Below are 13,821 nucleotides of genomic sequence, written 5' to 3'. Positions count from 1 at the left end.
AGTCCACACTAAGTTTTGCAAATTTGTCCTAGGAGTTGGTTACCGCTCTCCTAATAAGGCTGTTTTAGCGGAATGTGGAAGATATCCATTCCAAGTCAATAGTAAAACAAGAGTTATATCATACTGGTTACGACTACTTAGCCAGCCAGCCACAAGACACTCTAAACGTTGCTATAATATGATAAAAAATCTAGATGATAATGGAGATACTAACTGGACCTCCTCAGTTAGAACAATGTTATTTCAATACGGTTATGCACATGTGAGGATCCACCAAACAGTTGGAGATCCTAATATGTTCTTAAAGCTATTCAAACAACGCTGTAGAGATATATATTACCTAGAATGGTCATCCGATATTGCAAACTCCAAATATTTGTATGCATATTCACTATTTAAAAATGACATTGTCCATGAAACATATTTAGAAGTATTATCCTCTATGCAACTCCGCAGATCTCTTACAAAATTTAGATGTGGCATCAGTAAACTGAACGTACAAACCTATAGAAGATCCAAAGATGATGATATCAGTTCTGCCATGTGCGCTCATTGCGTCAATATTGTCTAGGACGAGTACCATGTTCTGTTACAATGCCCTGTTTTTTCTGATTTACGCATCAGGTATATACCACAATATTATTGTGTAAATCCCAACATACAGAAGTTTGTAAATTTACTTAACACCCTAAATGCAAATGTTATTTTACGCCTAGCCATATTTGTAAACAAAATCCATAACGTTTTATGATGCTTAAAAATGCCAGTGTACTTCTCATGCCAGCGCTCCAAAGAACATGATGTCAAAATGTCACTGTACTATTGGCCTCATGGCCACTCTACGAAATAAATCTGTCTGTCTGTCTGTCTGCTTGAGGTTGACAGATAATACAAGTATGTAGAAAAATATAACATAAAAAACACCTGCATTTTTATCATTTTCTAGATGAGGCTGACTAATTTTTGAACGCCCCCCGCATTATCACAACAATAAAAGTTTTCAACTTCATCATACGTTTCTGACAAAGTCTTCAGGAGACTTTCTCTGTATGCAGCTTAAACATAAGTGTAATCATCCTCAATCCGCATCAGAGAATCAATTTGTTCTTCTGCAAGATTTAGCTTCGTACAAGTGCCACGAACTGAATACCTTTCTCTGTCATTTTTATAATCCAAGCCTCTGCTCTCCCGTATAATACTTGTCAGACTATCATCTGTCTGACTCCGAGGTTTCCTTTCGTCAATACTAATGTTTGGGTAAAACGTCAATTTTTATAGTTCTTGCAAAGTCAATTCGATACAAGTTTTCTCGCTGTAGACTCAAAGAAATAAGGGAATCTTGAATTATGTATAATGCTCTCACAATATTAAGGTTTCCCACTTCATCAGTAAGTCATGTTTTTGACAAAGTATATATTCTACCTGTACAGATGACAAATGTTACTGTTCACTTGCATGGTCAATAGTTCAATATAATAACCATCACACTGTAAAGCCCTAACAATCCAACATGTACAATTCTACACTGAGGTCTCGTGCACACTCGTGACTACAGTTTCGAAATCATTTGGAATACGGAAAAATAGCATTACTGAATAGTGTAAAAATGCTGCTAATATATTGGCTGCACCAAACACAAACTGCTTACTAGCAAAAATGTCAAAGTAATTCATGCTGCTGGTAGACCATCTGATTACAGAGAGAAGTCGCTCACATGGCAAGCAGCTGACATACTTCTCAACTTAAACATATCACTTCCCAGCAGTAGTCCCCGATTAGAACGCTTTGACCATAATCTATAACAATTCTCTGCCACACCTATGAAACAAACATACTTAGAATGAATACATATATATCATTTAGGCCGTAACAATCAGGACAGTTCCGGTTTCCTTCAAAGTGTGACAATTAATTCGAGGGTGGGATGTTTCGGTACAGATCGACAACGGAACAAAAATATGTATCGGAACGTGGTACTAACAAAATAAAATACGTTGTTATCCATATAATGTGTCAAAATTGTACTTCCAAACTTGCAAGATGCCCCTCAAAGAAATTGTTAGCATTTTGCACACATTGTCATACATTTAGATGCAACATTATTTGCTGCTCGCCTTGTTCCAGATTGCTCCAGTCTCGAGGAAGCTGATCCCGGCTCAGTTGAATTGTGGATGTCAAATAGATAGGTGTTTTCTTAAAAAAAGCAACGAGGCATTGTTTTGTTGGTTTTATTTCTTCAGGAAGTCAAGTTTAATGTTTCATTGCGTTTATTATCTGAACATTGTGAAATATGGCTTCCAAACACAGTCTTTAGAAATATTGTTTAGTTTTGGTGTCAGAAATAAGTATTTAACACATCACTAACATAAAATATTTGGATTGTTCGTAGTTTCAAGCATAAGTGAGAAGTAGAACTAAACATCGTAGCCCGCTCATGTGATGAAATCCCAATCCATCGGCAACACATACCTCGATTACCTGTATATCTCGATTATGCTAATTTCATATACAATGTGTACAATATGATATGTATCTTCATATAAATTTGATGTATTTCCTATCAAGTCTATTTTTATTGTATTCTGTATGTGTTGCTCTTTCTAAGATTCTTCGGTGAATTATCAAAGGCGCCGACAGTACTTTATCAGACGATAATGTGCACATTTTGCATAACGTCACAATGTCTAAGCGTCACTGCGCCATTGTAGTCTGCCCCCTCGTAATCGAACAATTTCGCTTACGTCACAATGTAAGCAACGCCACGATGCCTGTCAGTTGTCATCGACTAGTACAGCCTCCTACAGTAAACTACTCCGTTACATCCCGTTTCTTGGTTTGCAATTGCTTCACGCAGCTAACGTCACTATGTTTTCCGACGGTTAAAATGCCTCAATTCGACTCACAAGTTTTCGGCGACACGTAAACGTTCGCAATGTTTACATTCCCACAATGCAATCATAGAATATCGCTTGATTACTCAGCTTCATCTGAAATGTACTGATCTAAACTTACGTCGGTATTAGACGTGTGACCTTCATATTGTCCTCGTGCTTTAACTATAATAGTTCAGGGCGAAAGTGTGCTTTATTACACTATACATGGGTGGTAGAGCGAACTGTATTTCTGAAATCTATTTACATATTGTAGTGAGGGAATGGGTTGGGTTTAACACTGCTTTGAACATTGTGTCTCTTTTATACATCCATGTGTCAGCTTGGTATAGGAACAACGGCTGAAGTGATGCAGGCATTAGACGTTCATCACGTTGGTGAAGTCAACGAGCACGGATATGCTGAATAACATCTATACAGAAGGTTTCTGTCGCAAAGCGAGATTCGAACTCACGATTTCAAGGGACGCAACTCTGTACAGTGAAATGCAGCCCGTCCGCCGTCTGGGCAACCCGTGCCTCCTGCACATGTTGTAGCATATATCTATGACTAAATACTGTCACACATAGACACTATTTTTACTGCTTTCAACAAAGTTTCACTCACTGCATATTCCGTTAATTGCACAAGCGTAAGTTTGTAAAGGCACCGAGTAACTCCACAGACAACTCTCTTTCAATTCTGTATGTGCATCATACACTTAAAAACATTCAGAGAAAATAACGTTTAATGGTTGATGAAATTAAAAAATCACATGGAATATAAAACATCATCAGAGTTAGAACAAAGTAGACAAAAGCACGTGTTTACATTTTACGACTCATTGTTAATCTGTTTGACAAGACTGGCTATTATACAAATAACACACGAATAGACTGCTTTAAATGCAATTCGTTCCTGGCTGTCCATTATGGCCCCGGCATTGTTAAGCTTTAAACATACATGATACTGAAAGTCTGCATTACAACATCAATCGACAGAACGTATTATTACATATTTACCTGTCGCTCACGTGAATTCATCGATGCTACTCCTGAATAAAACCTGTTCTGTCAGCCTATTCTGGGACTATACAGCAAACATCAATCATATCCTTCACACCGGAGTTCTGTAGAATGGCAGCATGAAGGTCGAGCCGGTTGCCACGCTGAAGGATGGTAGAACATTGCGAGAAGAACTATTTTCGTAATGGCAGGACTTATGTCGTGCCTTCCTGCAAGATACCAGTTTCCACGGATGGAAATATGTTCCTTGTCTGAGGCGACATATATTAGTCAGGTAAGACGAGTCCTTGTATTTCTTGTTTGAAACAAATACGTATTATTCATGCATTTTATTCCTTCTGTGTGTATTTTTCCGCGTGACCATTTAATAGGTCATTGGTTAGAGGCGGCACAAAACGTGTCATAAGACCAGTAATTGTTTAGGTCGGTTTGACATACATACATATTAACTTAACCGGAAGTCTGTCGTCATGACTGTCCAACCTTCTGTCGTTGCTTGATGTGTTGTTACTAATATGGATCAAAATAAGTGAGTAATTGTTCCTTTTTGTTGCGAATCTTTTCAATTAGATAAAAAAAATTATTAAATTATTTTCTTTTTTGTTTCTATATTCTCGTCGATTCTCTCAAATGCAAAATCTTAGAACATCTCCTACTCTAAGATGTTAATCTGTCCTCTGTTTTTATGCTGAATTACAAAGCCACCTTTCGTTGATTTTATATCCAGATGAGATTCGGTGCTGTGGCATCAGTTCCATGTGTACTCTTAAAATATAACGTGGTTACTCGAAAATAACCTTAAATTTCCAAACTTATAAGAGAACAGTCCCTGGTAAAAGTTGTCTGACAATTATGATCTGTTTGGAAGTGAAGTATGACAGTAGATGTTTTGACGATCTGAGGGACCATGCAGATCGGACATTTCCCAGACGAAATTGGATCAGTACCGAAATGATTGGTCAACTATTTCTTCACTCGATTGGGCATAAAACCGTCTTTTTGTGCTGGAACACAAATGGGTTGACTGTAAAGATTGATGATATCAGTTTTATAATTATCTTCGTAAATTTCACATGATATGTTTGACTGAGACATGTGTAACCGACATCTCTTACTGTTGGTTGGATGGCTATGACGTGTTTTATAGCCCTGCTTTCAAATTGCCAGATCACGGTAGATTCTCGGGTGGTGTTTGCATTTGTATCCACCATTCATTTTTGGAACATGTATGGAAATTAACATCTGATATCGATAATTTCATTTATATCAAATTCTTAATGGAATTTTTTTCTCTCGACAAAGATATGAATTTGATGTGTACTTGTATCCCTCCTATTGGATCAACGTACTATAAGCATATGAATCACAAATGTAATATTGAACAACGGGAGCAATATCTGCTAGCGAATCTCCATGACTTTGCTGAATGTCACACTGTTATCTCTGGTGATCTGAATGCCCGTACAGGCAAACCGAACAGTGTGTCTCCTAGTCTTGATGATGATAATGTGAATCATATATTCCAAGCGAGCGCTGATGATGACAACTATCCTCTTGGTGATCGTAATTCTCACGACAGTGTTGTTAATAATTTTGGCAATCTGTTATTAGATTTATGCTATGCCTGCAACATGTTCATAGCGAACGGTAGAGTGTATGGAGACACGCAAGGTGAATATACGTTTCATGGGCAACAGGGATCAAGTGTCAATAACTATTTTATTGGTTCACCAGACTTCTTCCAATTTATTAACTTATTGAATATTGGAGACAGAGTAGACTCTGATCATTTACCATTAGAACTGACTTGTCAATTTCCAAATATTAACAACTCAAGTGATAAAAACCATATTGATGATTATAAAGAAAAGATTGTTTGGAACGACGCCTTTTGCGAAATATTTTTGGATAATTTGAAAAGTACCATTTCATTTTATACTATTCAAAAAAGAAACGCATAAGCGTTTTGTTTATTTTTAAAGTCTATTAATTACCGATTGTGTTCAAAGAATCGTCAAAATATGTAACAAAAGTGTTGATAACATGACTTTACACAATTGCACAAGTAAAAACATCGACTTCACCTGAAAATGTTGATTTTGATGACATTTCTTACAAGGATTAAAAAGTCATCGCCACAACGCAACAGAAATCACCTTCTTTTGAAATTTTGCAGCAAAGCGCATGCACTGTCTGGCTATAAAAATCCAGACTACTTTCGGAAATCGGCATTCGTTTTGAAGGAGTTTCAAGGTCAAATCACTACGCGACGTCTTGACGCTGCAACGCCGAACCTCGCCATTGAAAAAATGCTCGCTGGAGAATACCAATCTTCTGTTGCCAGGCGTCTGAATGTTAGTCTGAGGACGATATCACGGCTTACAGCTCGTTACAACCAAACAGGCATAACAAATGACCATCCCCGCACTGGCAGACCTCGAGTCACCACTGTAGCCCAAGGTCGGTACATCCAGATACTACATTTGTGTGATCGTACTGCCACGGATGAGAGCACAGCAGCCAGTGTACCTGGACTTCGGAGGATATCCTGTCAAACTGTACGGAACAGGTTGAGAGAGATTGAACTGAGAGCCAGGAGATCCGACGTCGGGCCGTGCTACGTCGTCACCATGGCGCTTAACGTCTCCGTTATCTACAATTATCCACTTGGTTGTGTAGACATTTCCTTTATCTAAACTGATCCTAAAATTCATGTGCTAAAGTCTGTTTGTGGACGAGTTATACATGTTTGAAAATACAACATTTTCGCAACAGATTTCTGGGTTATGCGTTTCTTTTTTGGAATAGTAGATAATGACCGTCTCTTATCAAAACTTGAGTTCGATCTAAACGGAGCTTTAGAGGAGTTTGTCCATCGCATATTAAATTCAGCAGATTGTATGAAGAAAAAGACTAAGACGTTTAAGCAAAACAATAATACACCCTTAAGTGACGAGTGTAAAAATTGCACGACGAGACGAGCGCAAAGCACTTAGAAGTTTTGAGTGTAGTCGCTCGGAGAGCAACAGAAACATTTTTTGTAAAATGAGAACAAATATAAAGCTTCATGTAGAAAATTCAAATCAAACCTGCGTAATCAAAGACTGAACAAATTAAATGATTCTATCCACAATACTGCTATGTTCTGGAAACAAATTCGTTCATTTAGAAAGAGATCAAATCCTAAAAGTAATATTTCAAAATGTGAATGGATGACACATTTCAAGACAGTTTTTTCTAATGATGCTGTTTTTCAAAGTGATGGCTATTCCTTCGATGATGATAATATCTCTTCGAAGGATTATGACACTATTGATCTAATGATTTTGGAAACACAAATTTCAGTAGATGAGATAAAGAATGCTATGAATGATTTAAAGAGCGGAAAAGCAGCTGGTCCCGACAGTATTATAATCAAAATAATTAAATGGTTTCAAGTCGAGTTAATGTCCTTCCTCCATAAGTGTTTCAATACTGTTTTTGAAAGTGGCTAATTTCCAGAAAGCTGGTCTCGTTCAATTATCGTCCCTATACATGAAAAGGGGTCTCAAGACAATCCAGATAATTATAGAGGCGTATCTTTAATGAGTGTTATTGGGACAATATTTACAACTGTTTTAAACAACAGAATCTCAAACTGGTCAAATCTAAGAAACTTAATTCCTGAATAACAGGCGGCTTTTATAAAAGATTTTTCAACTGCTGACCATATCTTATATGCAATAATACAAAAGTGTATATCGCGTAATAAAGAAAAACTTTATGTACCATTTGTTGACTTTAAGAAAGCTTTTGACTTTGTGGATCGTTGTAAATTATGGCACTTCTTGCGAAAGTCTAGTTTACAAGAGAAAATGTATTCTATTTTAAAATATATGTACTTGAATATTAAATCATGTGTTCGTTGTGGGGATGATGTTACCGATTTTTTCGACTGCCCCATGGGAGTTCGGCAAGGGTGTATTTTAAGCCCTATATTGTATTCCTTCTTCATAAGCGAACTGTATTATGATATTTCTGATTCAGGGTAAACATGGTGTGCAAATGTTTCCAGATATGATTGAGATTTTTATCCTCCTTTTTGCCGATGATGTAATTTTAGTGTCAGATACTACCGTCGGTCTATAAAACCAACTGAATATCTTCGAACGTTATACAGATGAATGGAAATAATTTGTTAATTTTGAAAAAACAAACATAGTTATCTTTAGAAAAGGTGGGCCTGTCGCCTCTAAAGAAAACTGTTTTTTGAATGGCAAACAATTATCTACTGTTAATCACTATACCTATCTCGGAATAGTGTTTTCCCATACCATGAAGTTTAAAAAGAGTGTCATAGATCTGAAATCACGTGCTAAGAAGGCTCTTATCAATGTGATGTCAGTTTCCCAGAATTTTGAAATTTAAACCCCGAAAATATATTTCAAATTGTTTGATGCACAAATCCAACCGATTATGCTTTATGGGTCTGAAACTTGGGGATTTCAACGTAATGAATGTCTAAAGAAACTACACCTTTTAGCAAGTAAAAGATTTTTAAATGTAGCGCAAACAACACCAACTTATATGGTTTATGGAGAATGCGGTAGATATCCGATATATATAAATTCACAAATAAGATGTTTAAAATATTGGTTAAAGATCCTTGGGATCACGAACAAAGAATCCCAAAAACTAGCTTATAACATGCTTGTATATTTAGATGATAGGGGTAGGCCAACATGTGCGTCTCATATTAGAAATCTTTTATTTTCTCATGGCTTTGATTTGAGTGGCTTAATCAAACAGTTGGTAATATTAATCTATTTCTTAAGCAATTTCGAGAATAATCTGTTAGCATGTATTATCAAGAATGGCATTCCTGTCTAGACAATATTTCACGATATATCAGTTGTGTAGATCGCATAAGAGCTTAATTCAACCAGAACTATATCTATCTGTACTGACATCTAGAAATATCAGACGCACATTTGTCAATTTTCGATTGGGCTTGTTAGACTTATCAGTAAATAAAAGCGGACGATTTTCAATAGAGAGAAGTTTAAGGATGTTTCCATTATGTAACTCGGCTATAGAAGATGAAATTCACTTCGCTTTTATATGCCCACATTATTAAGAACAAAATATATCCCAAATAATTACTTGTTAAAATTTCAACTGCCTTTGTTTCCATTTTATCCTCCAAAAATGTAATACGTAATCTAGCGCTTTTTGTAAAACATGCTGTTATCCTTAGAAGCAATATCTTATCTGAACTGTCATTTCTTTTGTGAAATGTTTGTAACATGTGCTGTATATATACTTGTATTACTTGTATATGGGCCGGAGGCCTTAAGTATAATAAATATCTTTGACTTGACATGAGGGTATTAAGTGTCCCACTCCTCTGGCACCGCCTACCCAAGTTCGGCGCTCTATGACGTGGACTCGCACTCTCCGCTGTTAATTTTACCATCGGGTCTGAGGTTGACACTGAGTTTAAAAAAGACCTCTGTCTAGTTAGAATTTGTCAGACACGGCGACGTCTATCAAGGAGGTGTAAAGTGAAAACTTGACCTTAGTTTGGACTTATGTACAATTTACGTCTGTTGGCAATGTAATGATTTTAACGTGGCGTCACACGTCACCGTCGAGGGTGGAATAGAGATACACAAAGAAGAATCTGACTCATACCTCGATATCTGTTTGAAAGCTGGCGGTTAAGTGATTCCTTTTTTAAATTTTTTTTGGGGGAAATCCTGGCATCCCATAAATTGATCCTGTACACTGTGCACTGTTGTCCTGGGATCAGTCATGAATATTTTTGGTTTGTTGTTACCCTTTCCATCGGCGTGGTGGTGGCAATACCCTGTTACCTTAGGGAGAAGGCGACCATAAGTGGAGCACTTGTGCTCAACCCCTTTGTCTTATGGTCAAAAAAATATGTTTAAAACTAACAATATCCCGTTGGAGCCGTTATGTGTTGAGACAGTGTTGGGAAAAGGCTTACAAATAGTATTTGGGAAAGTGTGACGTGGTAGTAACAAGGAGCATGATGCAACGTAGTATTTTTAAAGCGAATGGTAGGATCCTTACTTTGGTAAGTATTGGCTGAAACATTACTCCTGGAGGGGCAGCCATGTACAGAACACATGGGATGGATTGTGCATTGGCGCTATATGCAACTCATTTGTGGCACCATTACCTTCACATTCACATGAATGTAAAAACAAAGTGATTGATTACATATTCCGTTTGTTATGGACGTACAACAGTTGAACGATTAGGATTAAATCAATTCTATATTTAGATGGCCATACAAATGGTCATTTTTAATATATTTTATAGTATGTAACGGCTTTAATTTCATATTCAACAAAAAAGTGTTGTGTTATATTTATCTAGCCTTATGAAATATTTTGAAACATCTCCATTATAAGCAATACAAGGGCATAGGTGCGACACAAATACACTTTACCGTATTCAGCAATGAGATGATTTGTGATACATATGGTTCAAACAAAGTTACCCCACTTCATAAGAAACAGGTTTCAGCTGGAACTATATTGTCCGTCGTTACAAACCAAGCACTGACGTTGGTATTGCACATTTCAGGGAAAAGTGTAATGTCTCGGAACTGTTTGTATCATGAAGAAGGTACAACTTGAAATTTTGCCAAACAAACTATATGTACTAGTTCTCAAGGGCTCGCTTCTTATCATTAGAAACACACTCGTCTGATTGCCTCTTTACACAAGGGGTAATGTGGAACCCAGTCTGCAAATCCATTACCCACCTGGTCCACTGTGTCTAGTCAAATGCGAAACGTCAAAGCACCCGAAGAGCATGAATGAGAATCAATAATTCTTCTGTATTGTCTCTAAAAGGCAGTAAACCAGTATATATTTGTGTTTCAGAATATTATGGATATTGCTGCTTTTAACAATGACTGGAGTGAGTTTGAATTCGCTGACTGATCTTTACAAGAAGTACTACAGCTACAGCTTCATCACCAAGATTACAAGAGAACGTAAACAACAGATCAGGTTTCCTGCTATCACTATATGCACTCTGAGCAAGTTTGACATAAGCGAACAGAACCTAACTAACGCAGAGCTAGCCTATCTTCGCAGCTCTGGGTACCTTGCACAAATGTCACCGCAAGTTGACTGGGACGGAGAGGAAGGGAGAGAGCTCGATAAACTCGATAATGTCAAATTCTGGGCTGGTAGGGCATATAAAAAAGAGGATATTTTCAAAGTAATATTCTTCAAAAATAACCGAATCCTCCAGGAAAGCCTGAACTATAGTCAGAAGCAAGATCATCGCCGCTTCACCTTTAACGCTAACGCTGACATCAATGCTCTTGAGTCTGAAGAAACCAAATTGACAATGTCTACCGACATCATGCAAGATACCTATCTGGAGGGAGCTGCATACGAGGCAGGTATACAGGTAAATATCATAATAGGTTAATTATAATTCTGACAGGCCAAGAAATGTGCCAAGGGTCTAAAAGCAAACTACTTGTTCATAGTCTAAGACGAATGTAGTATAACAATCTCTGACATTTACAGACCAACATTTTGATGTGGAACCTTTCTTCTAAATTCACTGTCACTGGTTTGTCTGGCCCATTCTCAATTATTTACATTAGTAAACAACTAGGAAGGAATATTATCTATGGGAAAAGAACATTCAAGACGGTTATTTATAACTTGCAGTTTGCACGGCAAAAACTGAAGCCATATTATGAAAACATAATGGAATGTATAATTGTTATGATGAGTGCACTCATAAACTTCCAATCTGGTGTCACAGTGTCGTCTTCTTTTTGTTAAATCAGGTATATATCGATGAACCTGAAACAGCGCCGAGCTACAGTGATCATTCATTGATTGGCGTATCAGTCGGGACGTCGACACGCATAGGGCTGACAAAGAAGAAGGTAGCTTTGTGTTAAAACCAAAAGATATATTAAATTATGAGTCATAAGTTGAAATCGGTTTATAAGTACACACGATATTACCTCTAAATCAGTTAATTTCACCAGTATGAATAACGCTAAATAATTTGGTATATTCCCAGCAAATTGGTTGAACAAATATAGGACTGAAAAAGCTAGAAGCTCAATGGTGGCGAACTAGGATTCGAACCAGTGTTGGATGTTTCTGGCACCCAGAAGACACACAACCCTGCACAGTGAATTGCAGGGCCATAAATATCTTGAACACGTGTGTTGCATTGGAGCATACAATCTCATGTATCTCGAGTCCATCTTTAACATATATGTGCATACGATGTTGTTGAAATGCGTCTGTTGATACATGCCCTCAGAAGAAGTACCTTACAGACCCCTATAATACCCGCGGGACGGATTGTGTGGACACTAAAGCCTCGGACTTTGTCAACCCTCTGGAGTGGTTCAAGGTGTACAGTTTTGACGGGTGTCTTCTGGAGTGCTCAAATAAGGTTGCCATGGATGCCTGTAACTGCACCGCCGGATGGGAACCCCAGCAAGGTACCTTTCCCATTTTCAAAAGCAGTGGACACTTCACATCCCAAGAAAGCAATAACACAGTTTCTGCCATTTGGATATATGTCTCAAAATTATGTGTAGTAAACAGGGATTAGTACAACGGTGTCCTGTTTCTTTTTCATTTACTAAACTAAGGCAGTGTGCCTTTAATATCATAGACTACGAACATGGCTGTTTTCACTTAGGGCATTTCTTGAAACTATTTGGAATCTCTCCAAGCTGTTGGTGTAGCGTTTTACCTTTTCTCCCAATACACAAAAAAACATCTTAGAAAATACAGAAAAGTTTCACGTCATTTTAAGATAGTTCTTGAACCTGTGGCATTTACACACATTTGAATTACTGAATTCGAGAATTTAGTTGCACACAAGCTTTGTATTACATTGACTGGTGATGTATTTTTCAGCAAGAGTCAGTCTGCGGCACTGCTCAGTGAAGGAAGTGAAAATATGTTACCGTAAGATCGTTTCTATTGCACTGAATATACAAACACGTATCTACAGCATTGACATTTTCCATGGTACAAATTCATTGTTATTGTTGATTTCCCATGATAAAACCCAAAAAAATGTTGCATGTGTCTCGCAAGCGTGTGTCTATTAATCACTGTGACATACTGACGCTACAATGAAGTTGCGTTAGGATAAGTGTGTCCTAAAGTGCCGATGGCTGCGATAAACAAACATGCAAAGGCTCCTTTTTCAAGCAAACACTTTCTGAAATTTGGAAACGAGTAAGTTCTCCTGTTGAAAAAAGGAAGGGAGACTGCAGAAAGAATACTTGTAAACTGTATACGATTTTTGCCATATGTTTTGAAGAATGCAGGCTGATTAGTGTAAGAAGAACAGGGACAAGTGTCATGATGTATGTGTAATGTATAATGTATGCATATGATGTACGAATATCTTTCCACATGACACATAGTGACTAGTGAGGTCAACATATTTACTTACACAATAAAGGTGAAACACAACTTACTAACGCCATATCACTTAGGACCATACGGATTTGCTAATGCAAAACTCTTTGTGTTTAGATCAAGTACAGTCGGAAGCCAGGATGGGGAAGAGTTGTGCATGTCAGTACCCATGTGAAGAGACATCGTATGACATACAAGTGTCATCCATGGTGCTGCCATCAAATGTCACGTTCCCAAGTACTTTACTGAATGCGGCATATACCCCTGACAAGATAAGGTGAGACTAGATCTGCAGTGAAGCATTTCTTTAATGAATTAATATTCATCTTTAAAATTACTTATCGCCATGCCCAGATAAGTGATTGTGCAGACAATATGCATGAAACAGTCTCCAGGTACGATTACAATCATTACATCAAAGAACTAACAGAGATCGTTCATACAAGTATCATCTATGGTACTGCAGTCAACATCCATCGCTTCTCGGAT

General features: G+C 37.5%; 1 long non-coding RNA gene across 1 annotated transcript; it reads left to right on the top strand.

Moving 5' to 3' along the window:
- The first annotated feature begins 12,297 nt into the window (after positions 1–12,297).
- On the top strand, positions 12,298–13,556 carry LOC124262567. The gene is made up of 3 exons (XR_006894636.1): positions 12,298–12,395; positions 12,820–12,870; positions 13,450–13,556. It is a non-coding gene; the product is annotated as an uncharacterized LOC124262567 (long non-coding RNA).
- Positions 13,557–13,821: the final 265 nt, after the last annotated feature.

The sequence above is a fragment of the Haliotis rubra genome, unplaced genomic scaffold, assembly GCF_003918875.1.
Source record: "Haliotis rubra isolate DU_JTF1 unplaced genomic scaffold, ASM391887v1 Scf845, whole genome shotgun sequence".
NCBI classification, from domain to species: domain Eukaryota; kingdom Metazoa; phylum Mollusca; class Gastropoda; order Lepetellida; family Haliotidae; genus Haliotis; species Haliotis rubra.
Note: the sequence above shows the minus strand (reverse complement) of the source record. Positions and strands in the feature narration are given on the sequence as shown.